Raw genomic sequence first — 15,575 nt, 5'->3', positions numbered from 1 at the left:
TACAACACATCCCAAAAATGTCACGACAGTACAGGGGTACGCCGCATCATTCACCTGTACCTTACCCGCGTCATTTAATGGCAATGTCCATTGGGTAAAAGGATATACTTTAAAATTAGCTGACGATTTGATATCGACCAATACCACCATCAAGTCCAAATTGTTCGATCCTACAAAGTTTCACGTAAACCGTGTAGTGACTGGTACAAATGCAATATATAATTTAACGATTTCAAACACCAGTGTTGAAGATACCGATGGCTATTTGTGTGGTTTGTCTAACCGTACCGGGTATACTATGTGGCAAGTGTCTCGTAGTGCATCTTTACTTGTTGTTGGTAGACCTAAATTTGCATGTCATACGTCTCTAAAAAACGCTATGGTAAACGACGTTGTGACTTTCAATTGTACATTTGAAGAAGTAATTACTGCTCCACTACCTCTAGCTTGGAAACGCCTCCCTTTACAAGTTATCGGCGAAGAGGAACGTATTTTTCCAGAGCGGTTCTATTCGGTAACATTAACAACGCAAGAGACGGAAAACTTTGAAAGGTTTGCATGTTGTCTTGGTGAGGATGTAATGTGTAGCGTGACTCCACTTCAGATGCCTCCTGACCCACAGATTGAACAGATACCACGAGTGCTTCGTCCTGGTGATCGTGTGGCGTTTTCTTGTAAGCCAACTGTCAACTATCCCGCTGTTGATAACTACCTATGGAAAATCCAAAGTAACAATGATTTGATCGAATTGAATTTTACAACTGGTAAATACAAGATTGAGAACAACGGTGCGGTTCTTTCTATTAACAACCTAACCCAGTCTGACGATGGCTCTGTAATAAGTTGTTCTGCCACAAATGCGGTTGGAATCACGTCTAATTCTTCATCAACAAAGATTATATTTGAATCTGAACCGGTAACTAATATGCCTGAATCTGAACCAAGATCACCAAAAACTACTTTGCTCTTGATCATCATTGTTATTACCGTAATGAGTATCATGACGATAGCCTCGGTGCTAATTGTGCTAATATTACGACGGTCGCGACGTAAATCATCTGATGAGCGAAGCAAACAAGCACAGGCAGAAACCAATGAACAGCCTAGTCCACATCAAGAAGACGCTGAATCTGCTGGATCTCCAAAACCAATGAAGAACTTACCTCAAAATCAAGATGTTGAAGTGAATAATAATTGGACAAACCCGTCAACCGGTCGTATCGATAGTGCTGGTTATTTGAAGGCGTTAGAAGTACCTAGACTCAGTGACATTAGTGTCGACAGTGATGGTTATATGAAGGCACCAACACTACCTAGAATCAGTGAGATAAGTGTCGATAGTGCTGGTTATATGAAGGCCTCAACACTGCATAGGCTCAGTGGACTTAGTGAAAAAAGTGTCGACAGTGCTGGTTATGCAACGGGGACAACATCGCATAGACTAAGTGATATTAGTGTCAACAGTGCAGGCTATGTGAAGGGGGCATCATCATCATCTAGAATCAGTGATATTAGTGTCAACAGTGCTAGTTATGTGAAGGGGACGACATCATCTAGGATCAGCGACATTAGTGTCACCAGTACCGGTTATGTGAAGCCGTTAACATTACATACACTCCTTGAGCATGCACCTGCTAACAATTAAGACACGGCTGCTCATTATTACGATAACATTAACTGATTTGTGTTTAAATCTTTGATTTTATTCTAAAATCCAAATTGCTTTGTTATGTGGTGAAAGGTCATTCACCCGATGGGAAACATTTCGTCCCCGATTCACCTCGTAGTTGATGCAATTTTGGCCGGGAATTTTGGTATCATAATGATAAATCATAGTCTTCTGATTATGACGCTCCAGATAAAAACACGCATTTCAGAAGAAATCGTGATAAAACCGTCGATTAAAGCCATATTCTAACATTTGCTAAGGAGAACGCCCTCTGCAAAAATCAAGACTTTAGGTGCTGTGTTTTTGTCAAAATCACAGTACGTACACGGCGTGCGGGCGGGGCACATACACACACATCAGAGGGTCGTACCGTATTACAACCGCTGAAGTAACATGCATTAGCGCTAGTAGTAAATTCAAATTTTCTTTGCTTTACCTGACTTGTTCGGCTCAAAATTATATGGGGACATATCTGACAGTAACAGCTAACATTTTATGCAAAATAAATACTAATCTAAAAAAAAAAAAATGTTATAATATCGTCACCCTCATAACCAAAGTACCTAAGTCATTATTACATGTTTTTGATTTGCAATTTTGATTTTCTGAGGAATAAACCCAAAATTAATCACATTTCCAGCCGCATTCTTCAATAACTTGTGGAATTCATCTCTTTTGATGTTTTCCACAAGTTAATGAAGAATCTGAATTATGCATCTGCTCCCACGGATCTCAGAAATGTAATGTTTGTGCGTGTATGACCTATCGTTAAGAAGTTATGGGGCACAAAAGGTCACATGTCGATTTGCTTGTGTATGTGTCAAAAGTCAAAGTTGCTCCAATTTTCGTAAAAATTGCACAAATTGTTCGCGTAACTTAGAGGTTTCAGGAAAAGAATAGTTTACACTATTTGCGATGTCTAGTTAACATGTTACACAGCAAAGAGACAAATGATATGTAGGATTCCATAGGATCCATTGGAATTTGTATTTTTTATCATCTATCTTCTGAACTTGACATCGCAGATAGTAAAAACTATTCTTTTTCTAAATCCATTGAACTTGTGAAACAGTTTGCATCTGTTTTTACGAAACTCGGGGCAACATTAGTTTTTAACACCTGTATGCAAATTGACCATGGACCTGTCTAACCCCATAACTTGGTCACTATATGTCCTACGTGCAAATATATTACATTTGTGTGATTCTTAGACCCAGACGAATAATTTGACGGTTTAGGAAACAGTACGGAAAGGCTTTAATATGTATATTTTCCTGTTCCTGTCGCAACATATATCTAGACCATTTGGGGTTTGCAAATTGGGATCCAAAAACTTGGCATGTGAAAAGGAGAGGGGGGGAGACTTTTGGCGAGCCGATGGGGGGCGATTTTTGGCAGGCCGAGAGGGGAGGGCAAGGGTTTTTGGGCGGGCCGTTCAGAAATTTTACTGTGCATCACACTTTGCAATTTGCAAAGGGGAATCCCAGCTCTTCTGTCCATCACATTTGACCTTGACATTACCTAAAAAACATCGAACTTTTAAAGAAGTGCAAGGTAACCTTAACAATAGAACTCGCAATGACGTTTGTGTAAACAGGACATTTCCTCCTACTAGAATACCTACTTCATGTCACGCAACACAATGACAAAAACAACATCGTGTTATAGCAATTATTTCCCCATTGTCAAACATTGAAGTCGTTCTCATTACTGTCCAACGTATTGTCTGTCTCTAGCGAGTCGATTGCGTGGTATACAGATGACACAAATGGCATTGCTGGCAATTACTATTGCTATTGTTTTGGTAAGCATGGTGAATGGAGATTCAGTGCAATTGGCAATGTTTACAATAAATCCCGAAAATGTAACGGCAGTACAAGGGGGCGCTGCATCATTCACATGTGCCTTACCTGCATCATTCAATGGCACTTTCGACTTGCTTTGGTTAAAAGGACATGCTCCCAACGTTGGCTTCATCTCGAACAATACCGCAATATTCAAATCTATCAACAAGTTTTATGTAAGCCGCGTGGTAAACGGCACAAATGTGATATATACCTTAACGATTTCAAACACTAGCATTGAAGATATCGATGGCTACTTTTGTGCTGTGTCTTACCGTACCAGTCATAAGTTCCGTAAATCTCATACGGCATCTTTACTTGTTGTTGATAGACCTAAATTTGCATGTGAAACGTCACCGAAAAACGCTAATGTAGACGACGTTGTGACTTTCAATTGTACATTTCAAAAAGCAATTGGTGTTCCACTATTAGAGAGATTGCGGAGAGGCGTTCACTGCAAACGCCATACGGGTTACGGATTTCTGCATTTTGCGGTAGAACGTCATAGTCCTGTTCACATCCAAACTAGCCTCCTACACAGCCAGTTTGTGTCGGTCCTAACGCTCGTCGTTCCTAGTATGTTCGTGATAGCCGCATAGAGTCTGAACCAAGACTACGTGTAAACGCAATTGCAATCATGGTGGCGCTATGCTGAGACAAATAATCTAAAGGTAATAGGAAGCACCCATTGATTCACCTTGGGTGCATCGAACCAGAGAAGATTATCTTTTTCATCGAACTACTTTCCTCGGTATTGATATGCAAATACGACTGGCTGTATCTATAATGCTCTAAGCATTCAGTCCCGATTAGCGATATTTGAGTTTTGTGGGCTATTGGAAAATGAGTATAGGCCTATGTTCACACGTGTATGCTATTTGTCTAAATAATCTAAACAGAGTGTTGGATGCCTAGGAAGTCTTGGTGTATATTATTTGAATAACAAGAAACAAACTCCATTATCATATAAATAATACCCTGTTTACTTTCTAAAGCAAAATGAAAATAGATAATCTAATATGCCTAGTTACTACCCAGCAAACACAAATATATTACAGAAAACGTTAAATGTCGGGTTAAAGGTTATGTGAGGGTCAAGGGCATTAAAAGTTTTAATAAAATTCAAAAAAACCTTTGTTCTAAACTTGCTGATAAACGTTCTAACACAATAGACACTTAAATATGTTTGCCAAATGATATTTTACTATAGCATTTCGAATTTTGGCTTGAAATGTTGTTGTATTATTTTTTCAGTACAACACGAGTTTTCATGATTTTTATATAAACATACAACGATATTTTATCAAAAAGGTTTAAACTAAAACCAAAAACACATGCATTATCATGTTTTAAAAACATTTTGGAGTTTGCTGAATAGTATCCATAAGCAAAACACTTTGACAGCTGTTTAATGCACAACGAAAAGGCAAGGCGAAAAATAGCGTTGCACGAACTTCTGTTCCCCGTCCCAAACAGACAATCATACCGCATTTATGCCGTAACACGACACAATCTTGCCTAAAACGCCTCTTCGCAAGCTGATTTTTGGACGGCATTTTCCACACACAAATGAATAGGCAATTTACCCGTTCGAATTCGCGTCGAAAAAAATCGAAATTTGTTCACTTCTTCTTGTCTATACGAGATCAAATTTTAACCCCCAAAATGGATTTTATTACATGTCGGACTCTACTTGTTCTATTAGGATACTTTGATTCGTTTCATAACATGATAAACATAACATTTTTCTGCATTTTATGATGCGTTTTTTTTGTCATTTTGGAACGTCATTTTTTGCTACCAACCGCAACGTAATCGCCTTACGGTAATTCCACGATTGACCAATTCACAATAGATTTCACCCTCTAGAGGGCATAATAACCGATTTTCGACTAATGTAGCTTGCCGTTCGCGTTCCCGTGTCACGTTTCACGTAAATTTCGCAATCTCTCTACTTCTAGCTTGGAAACGTCTTCCATTACAAGTTATCGGAGAAGAGGAACGTCATTTCTCGGAGCAGTTCTATTCGGTAACTTTAACAACGCAAGAGACGGATAATTTTGAAAGGTTTGCATGTTGTCTTGGTGAGGATGTAATGTGTAGCGTGACTCCACTTCAGATACCTCCTGACCCACAGATTGAACAGATACCAGCAATGGTTCATCCTGGTGATCGTGTGGCGTTTTCTTGTAAGCCAACTATCAACGATCCTGCTGTTGCAAACTTTATATGGAAAATCAATAGTAATGAAAAATTGATCCAATTGAATTCTACAACTGATAAATACAATATTGATAACAATGGTACTGTACTTTCTATTGACAATTTAACACAATCTGACGAAGGTACTGTTGTAAGTTGTTCTGCCACAAATGTAGTTGGTATCACGTCTGACTCTCCATCGACAACGATTATGTTTGAATATGAACATAGATCACTATTTGATCATTTGATCCTGATCATTGTTATTACCGTAGTGAGTATCATCATTATAGCATCAGTGGTAATTGTAATAATATGTGTTAAAAGAAGACAACGATCACGACGTAAATCATCTGATGAGCACAACAACCAAACACAGACAGCAGAGCATAGCCCACAAGAACCCGAATCTGCTACGTCTCCGAAACCAATTATCAACGCACCGCAAAATAAAGATATTCAAAGGCAAAATAATGACAATGGGGCAACCGGAACTCAGCGAAATAGTGAATCGAAACAAGAGGAAATTACAACGTTTTCTAATTTTTCGTCGCAAATCTTGAATACGGGTGGTTCTCACCTAAGCGATATTAGTGTCGACAGTGCTGGTTATTCGAAGGCTCAGACATTACCTAGACTCAGTGACATTAGTGTCGACAGTGCTGGTTATGCGAAGGCGTCAGAATTACCTAGACACAGTGACATTAGTGTCGACAGTGCTGGTTATTCGAAGGCTCAAACGTTACCTAGACACAGTGATATTAGTGTCGACAGTGCTGGTTATACGAAGGTGTCAACACTACCTAGACTCAGTGGACTCAGTGAGATTATTGTAAACAGTGCTGGTTATGTGAAGGGGACAACATCGCCTAGACTCAGTGATATTAGTGTCAACAGTGCTGGTTATGTGAAGGGGACAGCGTCGTCTAGAATCAGTGATATTAGTGTCAACAGTACTGGATATGTGACGCCGTCGACATTACCTAGACTCATTAAGCTTGCATCTGCTGAAGCGACTACTTAAAACAACATTAAATGTTTAAAACTTCCAATATTTTATTCTAAAATACCAATTATTATGTTATATTTTAAAGATCACTGACCCGATGGACAGTATCATCCCCAGACTTACCTTATATAGTTATTGTCCTAAAATTACACGTATTTCGGGAGATATCGTGAAAAAAACGTCGATTTATTGCAATCACATTAAAGATAATTTCTCACGCTTTAAGTTATATTGCTTTTTGCATCTTCCGTTGGTTTACTTCGATGAAATCGGGTCATGCGGTAAAATTATGTAAACGTAAATACTAGTTAGAAGAGGCTGACTGCTTTATGATTAAATGTTGGCATTATTGCTACAGTTTGATCAGCTCGTAATCGGCGGGAATTGTTTGCCCACTACCTTTATTTTAATAAAAATGGATGAAAAAAATACTACTGATTGTACGTTCATTGATAATAATATATATTTATATACGCTCTCCCTTTTGGGATTGAGCACTTTATTCAAAAGATAGTCTAACTTGAGTAAAATGTTGTTAATATTTATAATAAATAAATATATTATATGTATAATGTTCTTTACTTCCAACCAAGATATAACGGCCTATTAAAGGATGAATACTTTGAAATAGAGCATTGCATTGTGGGATACCATGTTGCCTGCCAAGGCAATATGCTGTGGTCCGGTAATGTTTCCTGGGGAGGCAGTCGCACCGGACTGTATAATGCCCAGTGGTGTACTAAAAATATCACGTTAAATACTAAGCCTGAATTGCTATAATTTACAGTAAAATGTATGTTTTTAGATTTAATCCGGAGATCTCCGGTTTTATTCCGAGTTCATCGCGTACATGTGTATAGTTGAAGCAGTGACGTATAAATTGTGTGCATATCGCTGTTCATTTTACGTCCTGACGTATAAACTATGTGCATATCGCTGTTCGTCTTACATCATGTTTGTACATCCCAGCTGTGTGACGCTCCGCCAATAATCATGTTAATGATAGATATCGGAGAGCTACGGTAATAGGCGCATTCTAGGCACTGGAATGAATTTTTTTTCATTTGTTTGGTTCGAAATTAAAAGGGGGCAATGTGATCATTCGTTATCAGTGAAAGGTAAAATTTAAATTGGTATCTTTTTTCTATGCAAATTAGTACGCAATAGCCTTAAGGTTAACAACCACCGTACACTTGGGTGCCGCCGACAAGACCGGCATAGAAAGCTACCAAGGTGAAGGCTAGCGTTTTTGTTTGTATACTATGATCAGCTCTTAATAGGCGAGAATTATTCGGTTTTTGATACTGTGCGACTAAATAAAGTTCCAACTTTCGCACGCGTTAATACACAAAAGCGCGCGTCGTTCAGGCATTACGCAAAGCGCAGTTCGTGTAGGTGTTGCGCCCAGCTGTGTGTACGTCATTCTATATCAATCCACGATGTTATGAATCCCGCCATGAATTTGCCATTGACATTACTTTCCACCTATCATAGTTTTAAAGAAACTATTTTAAAAGGACAGTGTTACATTGTCATTTCATTTTGAGATAAAGGTCACATAACCTACAATTGACCTATAAACATTGACTTCCATGTGTATAATACATTTCCTCAATACCAGAAGGTCTACTTAACGTGACACAACAAATTGACATGAACAACTTCGTGATAGATTTCTCCTTTACTTCTACCTTCTAACAAATTTTCTATAAATGTGCTAAAAACTGTTCTCATTTTGTATTTTTTGTCCAGCGTGTACAATCTCTCGCGAGTCGATTGTGTAGTATACAGATGGCAAAATGGCATTGTTGGCAATTGTCGCTGCTATTTTCGTAAGCATTGTGCGTGGCGAATCAGTTCATGCAGGATCACCACTGTTATCGCCGATATTTACAACGCATCCCAAAGATGTCACGACAGTACCAGGGTCGGGCACATCATTCACCTGTGCCGTACCAAAGTCATTCAATGGCAATGTATATTGGGGGAAAAGATATACTTTAAATGTTGGTGATGATTTTATCTCGAACGATACCACTATCAGCCCGAACTATGATTCTAGAAAATTCCAAGTACGCCGCAAGGGGACAGGAACAGATGTTACGTATGAATTAACGATTTTAAACATCAGTGTTGACGATACCGATGGTTATTTCTGTGCTGTGTTTAACCACACCAGTCTTAGATATGAATTGTCTCATAACGCATCATTAGATGTTGTTAAATTTGAATGTGAAACAGTTCCGGAAACCGCTAAGATTGGAGTTGTTGTGACATTCAAGTGTGCATTTCAAATATCACATTATCATTCACTGCCTCTAACATGGAAACGTCTTCCATTGCAAGTTATCGGTAAAGAGAAGCGTGTTTTCCCCGGTCAGCACCATTCGGTAACTATAACCACGAATGAGACGCATAACTTTGAAAGCTTTGGATGTTGTCTTGGAGGGAACGTATTCTGTAATGTGATTCCACTCCAGGTGCCCCCTAATCCACGAATTGAACAGATACCAGCAAAAGTTCGTCCTGGTGATAATGTGGCATTTTCGTGTAAACTAACTGTCAACTATCCTACTGTGGCAAATTTCATATGGAAAATCAAAAATAACAATGAATTGGTCGAATTGAATTCTACAACTGATAGATACAACATTGAGAATAATGGTACGTTGCTTTCTATTGACAACTTAACTCGATCTGACCGTGGCACTGCAATAACTTGTTCTACTACAAATGCAGTTGGCGTCACAGCTATCTCTTCATTGACAACCATTAGGTTTGTATCTAGATCCAGGTCGATATTTAGTACTTTGCACCTGCTCATTGTTATTGGCCCTGCTTCTATCGTGACGATAGCAGCCGTGATAATTGTGCTAATGTCGCGACGATGTACACGAAAATCATCGGGTGAGCGCAACAAACAATCACAGACAAATAATACATATAATAGTGCACATAAACAAAACACTGAATCTTGTGGATTTCCAAAACCAATTACCAACGTTCTTCAAGATGAAGATGCTGAAGGACACAATAAAAACCTAAGCGATATGAATGTCGATATTGCTGGTTATTTGAAGGCAACAGAAACACCTAGACTCAGTGACGTCAGTGTCGACAGTGATGGTTATACGAAGGCGTCAAGATTATCTAGTCTTAGTGACATGAGTGTCGACAGTGCTGGTTATGCGAAGGCATCACGAATTCCTAGACTCAGTGGAATCAGTGATAATAGTGTCGACAGTGCTGGTTATATGAAGCCACCAACATTACCTACACTCATTGAGCTTACATCTGGAAACGACTAGAACTACTAAATTGCATTGTAAAGAATTCAAATAAGACTATACTGGGTCTTTAAGGTCTCTATAAATCGTGGATCCGTGTCATCAAAATATTTAGTTAAAAATTACTACTACATAATCTCTATAAGTCTTAGAGTTATGTTTTACAAGTCCAAAATGTTACTCAATTAAGACGTTTCGTCTTCCTTGCGGAAAATTTCATCAGTGAGTGCACCGATCTACAGGAACAGCACACTCTGTGGATATGAGTACGAGGATCCCAGCAAACACAAAATGTTTAACAGAAAACGTTTAAATATCGGGTAATATAAAGGGTATAAAACGTTTTAATAACATTCCAAAAACATTTTTGAAAACTTGATACAAAACATTCTAAACAGAATGTTATTCTGAGGTTGAAAAATATTTTGCGCAAAATGTTTGCCCAATATATTTGCAATAACGTTTTAAAAACGTTTTCATGGCCTTTATATAACCCGACATTTAAATGTTATTAAAACGTTTTGAAAAAGAAAAAAAACAACATTTTAATAACATTTCTGTGTTTGCTGGGATTGCAGCCCAGAGGAGGTGCAGCGGTTGGATCGGTGCATTTAAATCTTCTGCAAAGAAGAGTTTACACATGGTGTGTTGTGTTCTTGACTTTCAAGACATAATTTTTAATTTTAGTATTATACCCTGTATGTTATTCTAATAGTGCATATTTATACACAGGGGAAATACCAACCCTGTCCCAGTATGCAACACGATTGCATGAATCATCAAAGCGTATCTAATTATACTCCTATCATTTGTACACAATGTTATTGTTTTAAAACGGTACGTGTATAAAAAGATTTACAAGATGAGTACTTGACTTATGATATAATGAAGGGAAAATGAAGGGAAAGAAAATCGGTATTTGTATTGCAGAATGGATAGAACATGTTTGCAAGTGAGCCCTCTTATTTTCTTTGGAGTTTCAAATAACGGGTTTAAGATGGCGCATATTATTTTGCCGTCGTGTGTATGCAATCCATACGCAGCAACCCATTCTCTCTAAAGATATTACAATTGCCCAAAATATAATGAAATAGAGTGTATGCAATAAACCAACCGGAACGGTATAACATTTGAAATGGCAGCCATGCTGGAGGACAATTCTAAGATAACTTAAGATGACAGAGGGACAGGTCTCTAGATCGATTCCACAACCATTCATACGTATCACACATTTTATTGTACTATCATGTGAATTTTCCCGTGGCAGCTTATGGAGGACAGAATTTTATTTAAATGATGATGACTCTGTTATGAGTGACGTCGTATTGCATACCCTCTATGGGGACATCTTAAATAAATTAAACATGGGATTTGTTTTATTACAAAATATATATCTGGACCAGATGTACGAACTTCTACTTCCATCCACGGTCTAGAAATTGACTGATGTCGGCAAAATCATTTGATTATGGCAAAAGACACTTTTATAGTCATATCCCAATTAAATGTGTTACCAACTTGTGGTGTTGTTGTTATACAGTAGGCAATAAGCGTCATTACATTGTTAAAGGGGGTAACCCTATTGGTTTTGGATATGGATTGTCTTTAAAATTACATAATAATATCAAATATCTCCCCCTTTATGCTGCTTTGTGAAAAAACGAGAGCATTTTCAGCGTAAATGTGAATAAATAGCCAAATTTGCAATCCAATACCTTGTATACGTGAATTGCATTCTGGGTAGGCATGCAACAACAACAATTCCCGTTCGTATGACGAATGCTGACATGCTGCAATGCCCGGCCAGTATTGAACGGAAAATATTTGTTTTTTTTGTTTTTCGTACCGTTTCAGAAAAAAAGGAAACAAAATATATTTCCCTTGCAATATGTACATTTCAAATGAATATAAAAAGTTTGGGTTAAAAATGGAGAGGAAAAAAACCTTCCGCTACCGGGTTTTGAACCGGGTACCTCTTGGGTAAAAGAACGGCGCGCTAGCCAATTGAGCTATTTCACCAACTGAAATAATCAAGGTATTGTTTTAATTATATACGGCGGACCGTCTCCTCAGCACTTAGCGTAGTTCGCTTTTTTCTCTTCCCATGATCCGAAGTAATTTTTATTGTTTACAAACTGGTATACCTGTAAAACCGCTGTGATTCATGATTTCTCCGGAAATACATCGACTTGGAGCGTCAAATTTCAGGATAGTAATGAGAAAAATAGTATCTATTATGTGATACCAAAACCTCATCAACAATGAAAAAATCGGGGGATGATGCTGTCGATCGGGTCACGGACCTTTAATGTAATAGTATTTACTAGAAAAATAATGTTGAGAACAACTTTTGACCCTCAATCCCCCTAATCCTCCCCTCCACCACCACTTTTTATTTTAGATTCTTATAAAAAGCGACGGGCACAGAGGGTAACTGCTTCCTCTAATAACCTTGTTATAAAACGTTAACCTTGCTTTCAAAGTTAGAAATTCTTCTTCTGAGAAATTCTAAATTATATACCAACAGCCTATATAGTGTAACCTTATCTTAGTTTCTTAAAAGAAATATTCATACACAACCAAAGTCATACTTTTTGGTTTATAATAATTATTCAAAAATATGAATATTATACCAATTGTATCGGTCTTTTGTATAGTTTGGTGGCTCTGAAAAGAGCCGTTCATTCTGCGGTTCGAAAACGTTTTCTGTTTTTTTTTAGAACTATAGTCTACAGAGTCCTCTCTTGGACTCGTGTATGATATCAAGCTCAGACTAGGACCTGATACCGAATGATGAAACCTGACCTGAAATAATAATAATAATAATAATAATAATAATAATAATAATAATAATAATAATAATAATAATAATAATAATAATAATAAATAAAATTTAAAAAAACGGCTCCTAGATATTTTTATCCAGTTTTTTGAAAAAGGACAAATAATCGTTTCAAAAATATATAATCGCGTGTTCCATAAATACACATGTTTTCTTTTCAAACGGGCAACAATATAATATTTTTGGACCTGAACTAACCTGGTGTGGCATCGAGTGATTTCTCCTTTAATAATATAAATATTAACAGTAACTTTGATACCAAGCGATACACTTCCTCTTTCCGGGTTGACTTACTCATAAAAGGATCACAATTACACCAACATCAAGTTATAAATTCCCTTTTCTCGTATCATACTAGGATTTTGTCCATAAATTCAGCAAACACTGAAACAGTTTTCATTTCGCTCTCATTTTCTGTCAACGTTTAAACGACTCTGTGGTGTATATAGATGGAAAATGGCATTACGAGTAATTATTGCTGTTGTTTTAGCAAGCATGGTGAATGGTAATTCAGTGCAAACGAGATCGCCAACACATCCCAAAGATGCAACGACAGTACTGGGGTACTCCGCGTCATTTGCAGCTGATATCACGTCTGACTCTCCATCGACAACGATAATTTTTGAATCTGGACAAAGATCACTATTTGATAATTTGCACCTGATCATTATTATTACCGTAGTGAGTGTCCTGACGATAGCATTCGTGGTAACTGTGATAATATGTGTTCGTAGACGACGATCGCGCCAAGAACGATGGATTGATGACGGCATAATAAGTAAATCTTCAGTTGCACCACCACAGCCTAACGATGGAGGAGCACAGGCAGATGATGAGCAGCCTAGTGCACATCCACAAGACGTCGACTATGCTGTTCCGCAAAAACAAGACAATGTAACGCAGGAACTTAACAATCCGCACAGTACGTTGTTAAAACCAATTATCAACGTACCTGAAAATAATAATTTTGAAGCACAAAATAATGGAGATGGGGTAACGGAAAAACAACGGTATAGTGAACCTAAGTATGCAGACATGGCAACGTTGTCAAAGTTATCGCCGCAGTACGACAATACGAGTGGTTCTCACCTCAGTGATGCAAGTGTGAACAGTGCTGGTTATGTGAAGCCGTCAACATTGCCTAGATTCAGTGACATTAGTGTCGACAGTAATGATTATGTGAAGCCGCCAACATTACCTACACTCAGTGAGATTACACGTACTGACGACATGGAAACGACTGCTTAAACTAACATTGTAATGATTTACTTAAAGTAAGACTGTACAATAGGTCATCGTGTCCTTGTGAACCGTAGTTTCAGAATCCCTCAGGCTGTATCAGAATGATTGATACCCATAAATGTTGATGTTTTTTGAAAAGCCTGCCTCTTCCAAATACAGCATTGGGTGCTCTAGAAACGTCCAGAATGTATTGTTTATGACTTGCTATACTATTAATCTAGAAATTGTTTGGATCTTATAATGTTCAAACCTGATGGCTAACAATCATTTATTTCTTATACAAGTTAAATGTGCAAAGTTTTTCTTCGGAAGTTTTGGTGACCAAGAGTAGAGGAGCTTGTTCCATCTGGTGTCCATTTGCATGGCTGTTTTCCAGTCTAGCCATCCGCCTTGTTTGCTATACCATGCTGGAGATGGATATTAACACCTGTTTCTCTGATACATTATTCCTTAGTTATCTGGTCTATACGTTTGCTTGTGCTAGTGAAACCAAGACCATGCCGCATATGTTGTTTTTGTTTTTTGCAGAGCTCGTTGATAAGCAGACCCAGTGGCAGTGCCGCCGACAAGGGGGGGGGTAACTGGGGTCGTTACCCCGGGGCCGGGGTCCTAGGGGCCCGTAAAAAGTGAAGAGAAGATACTTTACTATGGGGCATTAAAAGCCAAGAAAACGGACCTCAGGGGCCCGTAAAAGATTCAGAATAGATATCTTACAATTAAGGCATATTTTCGTTACTTTACTATACGGGCCGACAAAGGTCTCTTTTCTTAGGCCTAAGGTATCTCTTCTTTGCTTTTTACGGGCCCTCCGAGGTCTCTTTTTTTCTTTTTATGGGTCCATTATATATCTTTTCTTTGCTTATTAAGGTTTTTTTACATACTCACTGAGGTCTCTTTTCTTTCCTTTACGGGCCTATGGTATCTTTTCTTTGCTTTTTACGGGCCCACTACGGTCTCTTTTCTTTGCCTTTACGGGTCCATTATAAGGTAGGCCTATGTTTTCTTTGCTCTTTTACGGCCCATAAAAACCAAACCGTAAAAACATAGAAAAGAGACGTGCATTTTATAAAAAAAATACAAGATAGCGTTTGAAGCACACACTCTAATAAATATTTCACTTGAATTTATTCTTTGCTTTTGCCAAAATGATCATCCTCGATATAATGAAATCTACGAGAAATCAGGGGAGTGCACAGCTTAATCGTGGGAACACAAATTGCAAATTTTCGCGCGCTTTGTGCCCTACTGCCCTTCACTTTATTATGATCATTTACCTTAAAATTGGCAATTTTTCCGCGCTTCGCACGGAGTTTCTTTCAATATGTCCAATCTGAGAGCAAAAGTCGCTAATTCTAATTACAAATTTTTGCGAGCTTGGCGCGCATAATTCACCGGTTCATACTTGGATCATTTTAGCTTCAAATTGGCTTTAAATTGGCAAATTTTTTACACTTCGCGTGGAAGTTGTTCAGAGAAACTT

Source organism: Amphiura filiformis, chromosome 19 (assembly GCF_039555335.1).
Source record: "Amphiura filiformis chromosome 19, Afil_fr2py, whole genome shotgun sequence".
NCBI classification, from domain to species: Eukaryota; Metazoa; Echinodermata; class Ophiuroidea; order Amphilepidida; family Amphiuridae; genus Amphiura; species Amphiura filiformis.
This window is presented reverse-complemented; position numbering follows the sequence as displayed.